Raw genomic sequence first — 15,104 nt, 5'->3', positions numbered from 1 at the left:
TCCTTTCTTACCTCCTTATTTAGTGACATCATTTATTCCCTTTTGCACTTTGCAATCAGAAAGCTCCACTTGACATTTCCTTCTTTCTTATCCCCCACAATCCATTACCATAACCTTCTGAGTTCAGATTTTAAAACACGTTTAAATCTATGTTTACTTTTCTATTGTTGTGATCCTAGTTCAAGCTATCAACATTCCTCACAAGTCTTTTATAAAACAAAACTCTCTCTTCACACACTTAAAACCCCTCAACTGTCTTGTTATAATTAGTGTAAATATATAATTTTTCTATTAACCTATCATTCTTTTTTTAAAATGATTTGATACCTCTCCCAGTTTTTCTAATTGGTTTATTTTCTCCAACACATATTGGTTTCCTGTGCTTCCTCTTGTATCAGGACCTGCTTGCATTTTCCCTCTTCTATTCTCCTAAGCATGTTGAGTGAGATTTACCTGATAGGGACTGAGATTTTGTTTGAAAAGATATCCTATATATACTTGCATGAAATTTAGCACATCCTGTTAAATTCTGCATACCAGTTTGTTACTTGTAAAAATGTACAATTATTAAACAAATTCTTTGTCTATTAAACTACAGCCATGCACTGCTTAATGACGGAGATAAGTTCTGAGAAATGCATCATTAAGCGATTTTGTCATTCTGGGAACATCAGAGAGTGTACAGTCATGCATTGCGTAATGACAGGATTACATTCTGAAAAATTAGTAATTAGGTAATTTTATTATTGTGTGAACATCAAAAAGTGCACTTACACAAACCTAGATGGTAAAGACAATTGTTTCCAGGCTACAAACCTGTACAGTATATTATAGTACTGAATACTATAGGCAATTATAATATGTCATTTGAATAACTAAACATTTGTGACCATAGAAAAGCTATAGTAAAATATGATATAAAAGATAAAAAAGTAAACTTTTATAGGGGCACTTGCCATGACTACAATTTGCAGGACTGAAAGTTGCTCTGAGTGAGTCAGTGAGTGAGCGGAGAGTGAATGTAAAGCCTAGGACATGACTGTACACTGCTGTAGACTTTATAAACACTGTCCCATAAGCCCTACCCCTGCCTTCTTCCAACAGGGTAAGAAATAGAACATTAAAACTGTCTGTGCTGCTACATGAGCAGGGATGTGGGCTGGACCAATTGAGACTATTGAGAAGAAACTGGTTAGATAAGGTGTAGACGATCATAACAGTGACTGTGAAGAGAGAGTGAAAGGTGACCCGAGGATCTGTAGGAATAAGAAAAAGATGGAGTGATAACAGAATATAGGAGATTGTCACAACGATGTGGTTTTGGCACTCGAATGTTGGAGTGGCCAGATTTAAAAAAAAATTGTGGTATACATAAACAGAGGGTGTTTAACATGAATACAGTGTAGAACCGAAGACTCAGTATTTTGACTTTGGGAAATTGTTTTTAGTTTCATCGACTCTTTTTGGGACCCTATCTCTCCTACATAAAATCTATGAAAGAAATAAAACCTACTTATGTTTTATAGCATTATAACCTAAAAATATTTCCAAAGTGTAGAGACAGGCTGGTTCCACACTACCATAGAAAGCTTTTATTAAAGTGGAAGTGGCACTTAATACTTGTTAAGGTAATTTCTGTTGACTTATGACCTTGTACATGATCTTAGTTCCTCAACAAAATATTTAAAGCAGTCTACTCTGAAGTACAGGTTCCTCTGTGCTAAAACAGGTCAGTGGCTGACTGGGATGTAAACTGTGCACTCAAAAGTGAGATGCTGTGAGTGAGAAGTAATCTATTACCAAGCCCCATAGATACTGCTCCCATCAGAGGAAAAAAAAAAAATTCCTCCCAAACCATTTATACTTTTATTTCTTAAAGAAAATTCAGCACCATTATAATCTTATGTAACCATTGTCATACATATGGTTTGTCACTGACTAAAATATCGTCATGCAGTGTATGACTGTATAAGCTCCATGAGTGCAGTGCCCAAGAATATTTTAAGCATTACTCTTAGCCATATTTTATAATCCATAAATATTTCTGAAATAAACGAGGAACAGTCACTAAATTAATATTTCTGCTGTAAGCATGAAGAAAAATAGTGATGTTACTCTTTTCCATAGGAGGCCTACACGCTGCCGCTGCGGCTACAACATGTCTCTAGTAATCCCTGAGAAGTTCAGCACATTTTGTGAGTACTCAACACCAATATAGATGGGCAGTAGAAAATAGCCTTTGCCATCACCACAATTAAGGGTGTGGGGCGAAGATATGCTCATGTGCTGCTGAGGAAAGCAAACATTGACCTGCTTTCAATGAGGGCAGAAGAGCTCACTGAGGATGAAGTGGAACATGTAATCACCATTATACAAAATCCACAGCCGTACAAGATCCCAGACTGGTTCTTAAACAGACAGAAAGACATGAAGGATGGGAAATACAGCCAGGTCCTGGCCAATGATCTGGACAACGAGCTCCCTGAAGACATGGAGCGATTGAAGAAAATTTGGGCCCACAGAGGGTTGCACCATTTCTGGGGACTTCGTGTTAGAGGCCAGCACACCAAGACAACCTGTGTCCAAGGCCGCACTGTAGGTGTGTCCAAGAAGAAATAAATCTGTAGGCTTTGTCTGATAATAAATAGTTTATACACTTAAAAAAGAAAAGAAAAATAGTGATGTTATATTTGATGAGAAGTGGAACTGAGGAAAAAGGGAGTAAAAAAATATACGCTGAGTTTTTTTTAGTAGTATTATATGTAATTTAGAAAAACAAGTAAGAGATAATGAGAGTTCTGGAGGAAGGAAGTATACAATATTTAATAAATGGATATATAAAGTAAGTCAGGAAATTTAAGAAACTATAAATAGAAAGATAGAGGAAAAAATACTTGCATAACTGGCTAACAAAATTGTAATAAGAATGATAAAATTTAATTTATGGTTTTATATTAAATAACCCAAAAGTGAGATAAGAAAGAACCAATAGGAAATTTGCCACAAAGCAAAAAAGTCTGACACATTAAGTACTGCTCCAAAGTGCCCTGCTTACCGAGATTCCTTATTTTATATTGTATTTTAAAAAGGCAAAGGCAAATAAAATTCAAAGTAACTAATAGAGTGAAGTTACTATGTTCATTTTTGAGGAGATCTCAGCAGGAGTTTGAGTGGGGGTCCATGTAATGGAAAATAAATGACATTAAAATGACATAGCTTTTAGTTAGAAATTAAATTGAAAAAAGAAAAAATGAGTCTACCAGCTAGGGAAACTCTAGGTGTACCTAATGGCTAGTGTTACCTATATTGGACAAAATAGATTATAGGACATTCTATCAATCATCTCAGAATGTTTTATTGAACGCCGTTTCTGTAGACAAATGTTTCTCAAAATTTGGTTTTGGACCAACGATGTCTAAATTTCCTGAAAACTTTTAAATGTAATTTCTCAGGCCCATCCTATATCAGAGACAGGGGTGGGGCTGCAGTAATTGGTTATAACAAGTCCTCAAGGTGATTCCAATGTGTCCTTAAGTTTGAGAATCTGTGAATTAAGTCTTCTCTCTCTCCCTCTCCCCTTCTCACTCCTCTCTCACACACATGCCACGCATGTTCACATGCATATTCACCCATACATGCACACATCCCATGGCTCTTATAAATTACCTAAATATCTATGTCTCCACATCGCCACACCTGTTCTACTGGGAAAGCATGGTTATATTAAAGCAAAACCCAAGACTGGGAAATGATGAAGTTCATCCTGTTGTTCTGGTAGTTTTTGTGATTTGCTTTGGTTTTAAATTTCACTTCATGTCCAAATGTATCTCCTTGTATGTTGTTACCACACAAAAGGGGCAAGCTAGCTCCAAGGATTAGATATGTTTAAGTTGAAGCCCAATGCATTATGAGGGATACATGAGTCCGGTCACATTCCCTAGAAGCGTAGGATGAGACAGGGGCTCTTTAGTAAATGGTTTGTTGAGGAAGTGCTCTTTGGGGAATCCTGAAAAAAAGCAAAAGAATTAAAAGAAGACAAGGAAAGAAGCAGGCAAAGAAATGGGTGCCGCTGAAGAATAGCTCAGTCTGACCCCATAGGAAGCTCTGAAGCATTACTGGCAATAGAATAATACCAACATGAATCAGAGGGCCAGAATATTATATACTCTTTTAAGTCTGTCGTTGGCTGAGGGCTGAGCCTAGGATGAGGACATTATCTTCCAGTCATTTTAGGACGAATTGGCTTGTGTTGATTGAGAGCAATTCTCAGAAAAGGGGTATAGCTGGGAGCTGTTAGCAATCAACTTTCACAGCATTCGGGGGAATATGTGCCCCTGGACAGAGCACCAACAGTGTCTACTACAGAGTCTAACATTGAAGGGGGTTGGAAAGAAACATCAGAGTTCAATTTTATTAATGTCGATTCCATTGAAAATTTCCCCATGTTAGATCTGATCTTCTTTGTGCCTTGGAAGGTGGTAATTAGAAGCAGTAGTGTACTAGAGTATTAGATTTGCAGTGGATATTAGGGGACAATAAAGCATTTCTTCTAGGTAGGCCATGAGAAATAATTAGTCATTATTCCCTATTTTGTACTTGATGCAACTGAGACTTAGAGAGGAAATCGACGAGTATAAAGTAAGTGATTTAGTGAGGCACTAAATGTGCATCAGGATCAAAATGCCATCATTGTCCCATGTTAAATTAATCTATTAAGCTAATATAGGGAATGACGGATTAAAAAAATTGTACCTCTTCCAGTTAAAATATGTGCTCTTTATAGTAGCCTTCTGTAAGCAGTCTTTCTTACTTTGTCCCACTGGTGATACTAGAAAAAAGAATCTAATTCAGCTGTAGATGCAGACTTTTGCTACTTCTTAATTCTCACTAAAGCTGCAGCAGTTACATCCATCTATTTATGGGGCTGGCCTTAAGAGACCATGTGGGGAGTAGTGAGGGAAGTAGTTTGTCACCGCCTATATCTAGTTGCCATAAAATATTGACTCTTTCATTATCACTGCGTGCAAGTCATCCACTTGACCAAATAGGCACATTTGTCACAGAGTCTTATGGAGAAAATAACATTTTTGCTGTGGAATTTTGAAATTCCTTGTATCTTTAAATTACACTTAAAACAATCTACAGATATTAATATATTTTCCTATTTCTTTAAGGTTCAATCTTCTGTGAAATAGTTCTGTCCCTGGGAAGACAGCCTTTTTGTATGAGGAAAAATAAAATACATTATTATATTTGATAATCAGAATAGATGAATCACAGTCTACTCATAAAAGCAGATAAGCAAAAGGGCCTAGAAACTTAATCTTGTTCATTCTTTCCTAATTGCTGATTACTTTATGCCTATTTCAATCTAATCATAAAGTACATAATTAATTATGTACACCATTTTAATTCTTTTTTAACAATAAGGCAAAACATAAACACAAATTAATTGAGTTACTGGTTAAGATATTTATTTGTTCTACTTATCTAATGATTGGTGTTGTACATAATGATAAAACACAGAAGACATTTTAAATTATTCAGAAGGTGGTAAGATTAGCTGCTGTTCAGTTTGCCTCGATAGACAGGATACTGGCGTCCTTTGATTTCTAAGTTCCTTAAAGGGACAGATAGTGGAGTGTACAAGACAAAGGAACCAACAGAGACATAAAGTTATGAGTAGACTCACAGCCATTCAAGACTATCCCTTTTCTCTGGAATCTCACAGCTTTCAGTGCTATTTATGAAGGCTTTCAAATATGGAAGAGTTGAGTCCAATTACAGAGTAAACTTAGATATTGATTAACATGATATTGGATTGGGAGGAGAGGCTTAGATCCAGTGTAAATTCTTTGGAGCTAGTTGTAGAAGCTAACGCAGAGGCAAACATTCCCTCTTCCAAAGGTGTGATTTATTTCCTTACCAGTTAACCAGACACTGCTCAACCATTTAATTTACCACCAATTTAAACTAATTTGGGTTAATATAATTTTGGTTATTTAAATATTTCTTTAGTCACAAGACAGCAGAATAACCTATATTCTGTCATCAACAGTGAGCTAACAAAAATGAAATAGTCCAAGCGTTTGGTGAAACTTGGTAAAAAGTTGAAATACAGGGATATGTTATTAGGCAGATGAATTTCTGTGCAAGATATTTCTTGACTGTGCATAGATGACACAAAAAGCATGTAGATGTGTTTGTGATTGATAGATGAGATCAAGAGGAAGGGAGAAGAGACTGAAAAATTGCAAAAATCTCATTTCCTCTCCACTTCCTCCCTCGAGCAGTCCCTCAGTGGAAGAGAATATAAAAAATATGTTCATTCTAAAAGCTTTATGTATTATATTTGTATATATAATGTTTTACCTATTATTCTTGTTACAACTAAACTTTTAATTTTTTTAATTTTTAAAATTATTTTTCAATTACAGTTGACATTCAATATTATGTTATATTAGTTTCAGGTATATGGCATTATGGTTTGTGTAAGTTTTATGTATTATAAGAACATGGTTATTGCATACTCTTAGTTTGAAGTCTATTTAGAGTAGGAAGAGGATATATGAATAAGTATATGAAACAGGTAGAAGACTGTGTAAACAGTGGAAACAAATAACATAAATTTAACTGGTAGAATAAGGCATCCTTCTATGTTGACACTAGACATATCAATACTGCTCTTCTGCTTACAGATACTGGTTGTGAAGTATTCTCACCTAATCTTTTAATCTATTCTAAGTTAGATTTTAAATAAGTCATGTTTCAAATATAATGCTAGCTTTCGACAGCTAAGTTGTAATCAGTGGTAGAAGACACAGGCCTTTCAGAAAGATTGTAATGATGTTAAGGACTAAATATTTGTGTCCCCTGACTTTTGCCCTAATTCATATGCAGAGGCCCTAATGCCCAATGTGACGGTATTTGGGAAGTAATTAGGGTTAGATTCGGTCATGACAGTAGGGTCCTCATGGTGAGATCAATGCCCTTAAAAGAAGAGGAAGAGACAGGAAATTTCTCTCTCTCCAGGAACAAGCAAGGAGGAAAGGCCACGTAAGCACACTGGGAGAAGGTGGCTCTCACTAGACATTGAATCTGCCAGCACTTTTATGGTGTACTTTCCAACCTCCAGAACTATGATAAATGGACATTTGTTTTTTAAGTCACCCAAGTTTATGGTATTTGATATAGCTGCCCAAGCTAGCTAAAACAAATGGACTTTGGGAAACAGAAATAATTAGCATACAGTTTTTGGTTTGTTCCATTACCTCTCATCATCCTAGAGTTAACATCATATCTATCCTCAGTGTTTAACATGAACTCATATCCAGAAACTTTTACGTTAGTGATGTTGTGCATCACTAAGAGATGTAGTGCAGCAAGCAGCATTAAACTTCGAAGCATGTATGGAATTATATTTAAAGCAGGACAAAAAGGTAATTAAAATAATGTACGCTGAAATATTGGGTTCTGAACATTTACAAATCAGAATTGAAATATCGATTGCGAATCTATCCAAATTAATTGAACGTATTATAAATATAAAGAAATAAATAGAAATAATGAGAATGTGAATTCTAGCTGGTGGCTGCTCTTTTTTTTTTTTGTCTGAACCATCTCTTGATAATTTTTTAAAGGTATAAAAACATTGAAACAGTTGTGGTTTTGTAGTGGTAAGATGTGAAGCACATTTTAGTTTCCTTTATATTGTTCTATGTAAAAAAATTCTATAATATGCATATATTTCATCTCATATTTTAATAATTAGAAATGAATAAATCACTTAACCAGGCTTTTAGTCTTGTCATATATCTGGATTTTAAAGACTCCCCTCTTTACAGCAGGACTCAATTGCTTAACATGGAAACAATGAACACTACGACTCGGTATGGAGCAGGAAAGATACTCAAGGCTAACTGTCATACACATTTATTTCCTCCTCTAATGTTTTTCTCATCCTCTAATGTTTTTCTCATCCTCAGGATTCCTTATCTTTTCCCCAAAAATTATCTAGTGTCATCAGGTGTCTGCCTTCCATAAGAAAATACCCAGTCCTAAAACTAGCATTTTACCAAAATTATAATTGTTTTACTTCAGATATAACCATTTATTAGAAAAACAATGCTTAAAAGATCAGTGTTAAACTGCCCAAATCTCAACAATTAATATGATTTGTTTTAGGAACATCTAGATTTCTAAAGAAAACAAACTTTACATTATATACAAAGGTCCATTAAAATGTTACATTTTCACAGAGCACTATATATTCTAAAAATCTGTTAAAGGAAACAATACTTATATACATATTTTTAAAACTCATGCAAATACTTATAAATATGTATTACAGTACTGTTTGTAATGTTTAAATAAAAAACATAATTGTCCAGAAACAACTAAATAGATTTCATAGTACTATGTGTCATTATGTAAAATTATGTAGAATTATGCAGCAATTAATAATTATGTTTATTAATAGTTCATGCATTTATTAAACTTCACATATCATCTTCAGGATGCTAAATTTATTAACAAATTTATTATCAATATAAACTCTTTATATATGTAATTACATAAAATCTAGAAAATTTATAATTCCCTAAATGGTAATAATTTATATATTCTGTGAGAGTATGGATTATTTTTCATACTGATACTAAACTCACTTTCCAACTTTGCCATGAGGAAAATATATATTTTCATTACGTGTGAGAATAGAACTTTTTTATTTTGCAAATAAAAACAATGTATATTATAATAGAAAGTGAGTACAATGCAGAAAATAATACACATGAACATGTATATCATAAGATTTTAGCATATATGTTTCTGTATATTTTATAGACAGATGTATATAATGTAATTATGACAAAATGAGAACATACTGAATGCAATTTTATGCCAGCTTTATTAATTTAATGTTTTATTAAAATGTCCTGCATATTATTAACAATTATATCCCAGAGACTTAGGTAATTTACAGGTTTGAATACTATCAAACAGGTAGGTTTTCAAAAAATATATGTTGATTAAACATTTTTTGTCCTCAAGGAATCAGTTCCCAAAGAGTGTTGATGAATGAAAAGTCATGCTAACTTTTAGGGCTATTGTTTTATGTTATATTCTTATCACTAGAATATTAAATAATCTGATTTAACCAACCACATCTGAAAGTTCCCACTTGTCTGGCCACATGCCATTGCTATGGCATAACCATAAAAAAAGCAACATAAACAAAAGGAAAAATAATCACAATAACATTTTTAACTGACAGATAAAATGTTAGTTACTTATTATTTTAATATATATTTATTGTATTAGATGTAAATTTGGACATTTTTTTCACTTATATATTAACCCTCTGTACTTTTTATTTGGTTAATATCCTCATATCTCTTATAAATTTTATATTAGAGTTTACATTTTTATACACATTTAAAAAATTATTTTAGTGCATGAGAATGTAGTTGGAAGATACACTTTTTTTGGTTATTTTCTTTTTTTATTAAATTTGTTGCGGTGATATTGGTTAATAAAATCATATAGGTTTCAAAATATACAATTAATAATACATTATATATGTTTTGCATTGTGCGTTCACCACTCAAAGTTAAATTTCCTTCTGTCACCATATGTTTGACCACCTTTACCCTTATCTACTCCGCATCTCCCTACCTTCCCTCTGGTAACCATTAAACTATTGCCCATGTCCATGAGTCTCTGCTTGTTTATCATGTTCATTTGTTTCTTTCAGTTTTATATTCGATGCATTTCTTTTTTTAAATTAAAAATTTTTGGAGTGACATTGATTAATACAATCAACTGAGTTTTAAGTGTACATTTAACACTACATCATATACATATTGCACTGTGTGTTCACCACCCAAAGTTAGATTTCCTTGTGTCACTAAATATCTAATCCCTTTACCCCTATTTACCTTCTCTGTCCTCCTTCCCTCTGGTAACTACTAATCCACTCTCCATGTACATGAATCTCTGTTTGTATTATTTCTTTACTGCATTCACTTTTATATCCCATATATGAGTGAAATCATATGGTTTTCAATTTTTTCTGTCTGACTTATTTCGTTTAGCAAGATTATCTCAAGATCCATCCATGCTGTCACAAATTTCAGTATTTCATCTTTTCTTATGGCCTAGTAATATTTCATTGTATATATGTACCACATCTTCTTTATTCAATTATATATCGTAGGACACTTTGGTCGCTTCCATGTCCTAGCCACCATAAATAATGCTGCTATGAACATCAGGGTACATATATCTTTGCAGATAAATGTTTTCAAGTTTTCTGGGTAATAACCCCAAAGAAGGATTGCTGGGTCATATGGCAATTCTATTCTTAGTTTTTTGAAGAACCTCCATACTGCTTTCCATAGTGGCTATACCAGTTTACATTCCTACCAGCAGTGTATGAGGGTTTCTTTTTCCCCAACAACCTCTCTAACGCTTGTTATTACTTGTCCTGTTATTGATGATAGCCATTCTAGCAGGTGTGAGATGGTAGCTCATTGTAGTTTGATTTGCATTTCCCAAATAGCTAGTGAAGTTGAGCACTTTTCATAGTCTGTTGACCATTTGTATGTTTTCTTGGAACAAGTGTCTGTTCAGTTGCTCTGCCTATTTTTTATTTTTTATTTTTTTTATGGTTGAGTTGTATGAGTTCTTTATGTATTCTGGATTTTAGGCCCTTATTAGAGGCGTTGTTTGCAAATATATTCTCCCAGATGGTTGCACTTTTGCCTTATCGATGGTTTCTTTTGCTGTGCAGAATCTTTTTCATTTGTATAGTCTCATTTATTTTTCTTTTACTTCTCTTGCCTTTGAGATCAAATTTGTAAAATCCTGTCTAAATCTGAGGTCTATGAGTTTAGTATCTATGTTTTCTTCTATGTAATTTATTGTTTCCGTTCTTCTATTTATGTCCTTGATCCATTTTGAGTTAATTTGGGTGAATGGTGATAGACAGCAGTCTAGTTTCATTCTTTTGCAAGTGGCTTTCCAGTTTTTCCAGCACCATTTATGAAGAGGCTTTCCTTTGTCTATTGTATGTTTTTGCAATACAATTTGTAAGTATGTTTTATAAAAAGACAACCATTGTCATCTGTTTATGTGTTTTCTGTGGCTTCTTTTGTTTTACAATTGTAGAGTAGTTCTGACAGGACTTTATGATCTGCAGGTGCAAATGTTTACTATTTGGCCTTCTGAGAGAAAGTTTCTTAAAATCTGTCAGCTAGAAGTTAAAAATAAGAGGGAAAGTGTTCTTTATATATTTATTCTTATTCTTGAAATATTTTTAAAACATTTCTTTAGCTTTGATTTGCTGGTGAATTATGTAAATTTTTGTCTACAAAGATTTCATTTCACATTCTTTTTAAATTTTGTTTTCAGAGCAATTCTAGTTTCCCAGAAAAATTGAAAGTACAGAGATTCTCCATATACATTCTGACCTCATGCATGCATTGACTTCTCAAATTTACAGTACTGCCTATCATAGAAGTACATTTGTTAGTTGATGAACCTACATTTACACATCATAATTACCCAAAGTTCATACTTTATATTACATTTCATTCTTGGTGTTGGATATTCTATGGATCTGAGCAAATATTTAATGACATGTATGCATCATTATAATATCATATAGAGTATTTACACTGCTCTAAAGATCTTCTGTGCTCCACCTGTTTATTCTTACCTCCCGCCAACCTTATTCTTTTAATGTCATTGTTCTTTTGCCTTTTCCAAAATGTCATAAAATTGGGATTATATACTGTGTAGCCATTTTCAGATTAGCTTCTTTCCCTGAGTAATATTCTTTTAAATTTCCTTCATATCTTTTCATTGGTTTGATAACTCATTTATTCTTAGTGCTGAGTAATAATGCATTATCCAGATGTACTATATTTATTTATCCATTCACCTCCTGAAGGCATCTCTGTTACTTCCAAGTTTTGACAATTATAAATAAAGTTGCTTAAACATCAATGTGTAGGTTTTTGTGTGAACGGAACTTCTCAACTCCTTTGGGTAAATACCTAGGAGCGCTATTATTTGATCTTAAAGTAAGAGTGCATTTAGTTTTGTAAAAACTGCCAAACTGCCTTTTTCAAGTAACTGTACCATTTTTCATATCTACCAGCAATGAATGAGATTTTCTTTTGCTCCACATCCTCACCAGCATTTGGTGTTGTCAGTGTCCTGGGTTTGGCCACTCTAATAGGTAGATAGTAGTATCTCATTGTTTTAATTTGCATTTCACTGATAAAATATGTTGTGGAGAATTTTTATATGCTTACTTACCATATGTATATCTTCTTCGGTATGGTGTCTGCTAAAATCTTTGGTCTACTTTTAAATTTTTTTCCTTAATTTTCTTATTGTTGTTTTAAGAGTTTTTTGTATATATTGGATTACAGTACTTGATCAGATATGACTTTGACAAATATTTTCCCTCATTCTGAGGCTTACCTTCGTATTCTCTTGACATTATCATTCACAGCACTGAAGTTTTTAATTTAAAGAGGTCTATTTATTAATTACTTATTTCATGAATCATGCCTTTGGTGTTTATTTTAAAAGTTATCGCCATACCCATAGTTATCTGGATTTCTTTCCTCTGTTATCTTCAAGATGTTTTGTAGCTTTACATTTTATATTTAAAGTCTATAATCTCTTTTGAATTAATTTTTGTGAATGATGTAGAATCTGGGTCTAGATTCATCTTTTTTTCTTTTTTTATTATTGCATGTAGATATCTAGTTGTTCCAGCACCATCTGTTGTAGACTATCTTTGCTCCCTTCTATTGTCAAAGAGCAACTGACCATATAAATGGGAGTTTATTTCTGGGGTCTCTATTCTGTTCCATTAATCTGTTTATCTATTATTTCACCAATAACCCACTGTCTTGATTATTATAGCATTCTAGTATGTCTTGATGTAAGGTAGTGTCAGTCCTCCAACTTCATTCTTTTCCTTCAATTCTATATTGTCTATTCAGGCTCTTTTAGTCTCAATATAAACTTTATCAGTTTATTGTAATCCACTATATAGCTTGTTGAGATTTTGATAGGAATTGCATTGAATCTATAGATTAAGTTGGGAAGAACTGACATCTGGACAATGTTGAGTCTCTCATTCCATGTACATGGAGTATTTATCCCTTTACTTAGTTATTCTTTGATATTATTCATCAGAATTCTGTAGTTTCCCTCATATAAATGTTGTGCATATTTTGCTAGGTTTATACTTAAGTATTTCATATTTTGGGGTGCTAATGTAAATAGTATTGTGTTTTTAATTTCAAATTCACTTTGTTTATTCCTGGCATATAGAAAAGTCATTGACTTGTATATATTAACCTTGTATTAAAAATAGTTTTAAATTTGTCTTGAGATTTCTGCTTGTGCCATGTGTTATTTATAAATGTATCGTTTAACCCTCAAGAATGTTAGGCTTTGTCAGTTATCTTCATGTTACTAATTTCTAGTTTAATCCTTTTATGGTCTGATAGTAAACATTGTATCATTTCTATTCTTTTAAATTTTTAAATTTTATGGCCCAATCTATAATCTCTCTTGGTGAATGTTCATGTCAGCTTAAGAAAACTGGGTATTCTGCTGCTGTTGGATGAAGTACTTTGTAAATGTCAATTATATCCAGTTGATTAATGGTGTTGAGTTCAACTATGTCTTTACTGATTTTCTGCCTGCTAGATCTGTCCTTTTGTGATAGAGAAGTGTGGAAGTCTCCAACTTAGATATTGGATTAATCTATTTCTCTTAGCAGTTGTATTAGTTTTCGCCTCATGTACTTTGATGTTGTATTGTTAAGCACATACACTTTAAAGATTGTCATGTCTTCTTGGAGAATCAATCCCTTTATCATTTTATAATGTTCACTTTTGATTCATGATAATATTTTTATCTCTGAAATAAGCTCTATTTGAAATCGATATAGTTACTCTCACTTTTTTATTAGTTTTATCATATTAAATCATTATCCATGCATTTACTTTTAAATTTTTATGTGTCTTTATATTTAAACTAGGTTCTTGTAGATGATATATAGATGGGTCCTGCTTTTCGATCTACTTTGGCAATCTCTATCTCTTAATTGGTACGTTTAGACCACTGATATTTCAAGTGGTTATTGACATAATTAGATTAATATCTACTATATCCATTACTGTTTTCTATTTGTTTCCCTTGATTTTGTTGCTATTTTTATGTTCCATTCTCTTTTTTCGCCTTTTGTGATTTTAAGTGAACATTTCATGATTCCATTTTTTCTTTTTTCTTAACATATCAGTTATGCTTAATTTTTTTTTTTTAAACAGAATGTAGGTTTTTTGGTAAGTAAGATTAGAACAACACCACAGCCCTTATAAGTACAGGAATCGCTAGTTTGTCCAGCGACCACAATTAGTAATGTATTTAACTCTACAACCATTCTGAAATAAGTTGCTTTTCAGCCACCTTGTCATTAAATTCATCTTCATTAAACTTGGTTAAACCCCACTACTTTAAGAAAAATGTGTATTCTACTGTTGTTGGCTGATCTAGCAGCCAGGTGACTTGAGTTTGGCCCTGCATAGGGCCTCAGTCACATGCTCCTTGTTCTGCATCTTGGTGCAGATGGACATAATGACTTGAGCAACTTGGACCCTGGTCACTGTGCCCTGGAGATGAAAGCCTCCTACATGCTTCTCTGGAGCTTACACTGGGGACTGCTTCAGTTCAAACATGCATACTCACTGAAAAATGTTGTCTCTATGCCTCTTAGGGCAACATGTATGAGTCAACAGTCTTCATACACTGCCAACAGACTGCTGCTTGTAGCCATTGCGTAACGGACCCCACAGGGAAAAGAGCATGGTCAGCTTAATTGGCTGGATTTTTCTTTTTATGTTTTTTAGTGCTCATCCTAGAGATTGCGATATACATTTATGGCTAATAATAAATTTTAAATAACACTATAAACATTACAAACAATATGAGTACAATATAATAAAAAAATCCTAATTCTTCTCTCTAGTCCCTTATATTATTGCTGTCATTCATTTTACTTATACAGAAGCATA

At 33.2% G+C, this 15,104-nt stretch overlaps 1 non-coding gene and 1 pseudogene across 1 annotated transcript; one reads left to right on the top strand and one right to left on the bottom strand.

The window, feature by feature from the left end:
* The first annotated feature begins 2,158 nt into the window (after positions 1–2,158).
* On the top strand, positions 2,159–2,665 carry LOC105290708 (annotated as a pseudogene).
* A 12,120-nt stretch (positions 2,666–14,785) lies between these two features.
* On the bottom strand, positions 14,786–14,918 carry LOC111738367. The gene has a single exon (XR_002779836.1). It is a non-coding gene; the product is annotated as a small nucleolar RNA SNORA70 (small nucleolar RNA).
* Between the last annotated feature and the right edge of the window lie 186 nt (positions 14,919–15,104).

This window comes from Pteropus vampyrus, unplaced genomic scaffold (genome assembly GCF_000151845.1).
Source record: "Pteropus vampyrus isolate Shadow unplaced genomic scaffold, Pvam_2.0 Scaffold37, whole genome shotgun sequence".
Classification (NCBI taxonomy): domain Eukaryota; kingdom Metazoa; phylum Chordata; class Mammalia; order Chiroptera; family Pteropodidae; genus Pteropus; species Pteropus vampyrus.
This window is presented reverse-complemented; position numbering and strand designations above follow the sequence as displayed.